Here is a 2,281-nt window from a genome sequence, read left to right on the forward strand (position 1 = left end):
GTGTGTGTGTGTGTGTGTGTGTGTGTGTGTGTGTGTGTGTGTGTGTGTGTGTGTGTGTGTGTGTGTGTGTGTCTTTGTGTTTGTGTTTGCGTGTGTGTTTGTGTATGAGTGGGTATGACCGAGTTACGAATAAAAATGGTAAGAATAAATAGATAAATAAATGAATAAATGAATGTATATATATGAATATATAAATATATAAATGTATGTATATTATATATATATAAATATATATATATATATATATATATATATATATATATATATATATATATATATATACATATATATAAAACGAGTGATTCCCCAGAACGTCAACAATGGCTGACCTGAAATATTTGTTTCTGATAAAGACCCGGATGGTCCGAAACTATAAAAATGTCCATAATTGCTCTTCAGAACTCCCTTTCTCGTGAACCTCTTCCCCTCACCTGAATAAATTCGCTTGGTTTGACACGAAGCAAGGTTCATAAAACACTCGATTATGTCAAAGGCGTTGAAGAAATCCAAGAAGATACAAAAGCTGAGGAGATAACAAAGGAAGAAGAAGAAGGAATAGGAAGAAAAGAAGAAGAAGGAAGAGGAGCTGGAGGAAGTGGTGGAGAAGAGGAAGGAAGAGGAGGAGGAGGAGGAGGAGGAGGAGGAGGAGGAGGAGGAGGAGGAGGAGGAGGAGGAGGAGGAGGAGGAGGAGGAGGAGGAGGAGGAGGGGGGAGGGGGAATAAAAGAGAAAGAGGAAAGAGGATAAGAAGCAGCCGGAGACTAAAGGAAGAGGGATGAGCGACAAGAAATAAAAGCATAGGGAGGAAGAGGAGGAGCTGGAGGAGGAAGTGGAGGAGGAAGAAAAGGAGGGTGTGAAGGAGGAGAAAGAGGGACAGGTGAAGGAGGAGGAGGAAAAGAAGGAAGTGGTGGAGGAGGAGGAGAAAGAGGAGGAGATGAAGAAGGGGAAGAGCAGAGGAGGAGGAAGGAACAGGATGAAAAGGAAGTGAAGATGAAGAGGAGGAAGAGGAGGAGGAGGTGCAGGAGGAGGAGATGGTGGAGAAAGATGAGAAGGTGGTGGAGGAGGAGGGGAAAGAGGAGGAGTAGGAAGAAAGGGAAAGAAGAAGGAGGAGGAGAAAGAGGAAAAGGAGGAGGAGGAGAAAGAGGAAAAGGAGGAGGAGTAGGAAAAGAAGAAATAGAAGGAGAAGGAGGAGGTCTCGAAGGAGGAGGTGAGGCAAAACTCGTCGTTGTAGTCGTCGTCGTAGTCGTCACTGTAGGAGGAGGAGGAGGAGGAGGAGGAGCAGGAGGAAGAGGAGAGGGAAAACACGAAGTGGAGGAGGAAGAAGAGGGGAGAGAAAACTCGGAAGAAAAAGAGTAAGAGAGGAAAAACACGAAAGAGGAGGACAGGAAACACTCGGAGGAAAAAAAGAGGTGAGAAAAAATCGGAGGAGGAGGAGGAGGAGGAGAGGAAAAACTCAAAGGAGGAGGAGGAGAAGGTGGAGGGAAGGGAAAAGCCGGAAGAAGGGAAGGAAAAGGAGAGCGAAAACTCGGAGGAGGAGGAGGAGGAGGAAGAGGAGGAGCAAGAACAGGAGGAAGACGAGGAGGAGGAAGAGAAGGAGTAGGAGGAAAAGGAGAAAGAAGAGGAAGAGGAGGAAGAGGAGAAGGAGGAAAAGGAGAAAGAAGAGGAGGAGGAGGAGGAGGAGGAGGAGGAAGAGGAGGAGGAGGAAGAAGAAGAGGAGGGGTTGAGTTATGGAGGTTGGTGAAGCTCTTCTTTCTTCTTTTCTTGCGGATAACGAGCCCAAAGAAACCCCCCCCCTCCTATTCCTCCTCCTCCTCCTCCTCCTCCTCCTCCTCCTTCCAAAGACCTGGCCTAAGTCCAAGACGAGACTTCGGAGTCCGTCTCGGAGATTCTGTAGCGAAAAAATACAACGGAATACAATGAAGGACCTGTCCAGCGGAATACTAATTGGTACATGCTACCAGCAGCAATGTATGTGTATATATATATACATATATATATATATATATATATATATGTATATATATAAATATATATATATATATACATATATATATGTATACATACATATATATATGTATACATATATATATACATATGTATACATATATATACATATATATACATATATATACATATATATATACATATATATGTATACATATATATTATATATATATATTATATATACTATATATATACTATATATACTATATATATATATACATATATTTATATATATATACATATATATATGTATATATATATATATATACATATATATAT

This window comes from Oratosquilla oratoria, chromosome 32 (genome assembly GCF_046742065.1).
Source record: "Oratosquilla oratoria isolate Oo_2021 chromosome 32, ASM4674206v1, whole genome shotgun sequence".
Taxonomy (NCBI): Eukaryota; Metazoa; Arthropoda; class Malacostraca; order Stomatopoda; family Squillidae; genus Oratosquilla; species Oratosquilla oratoria.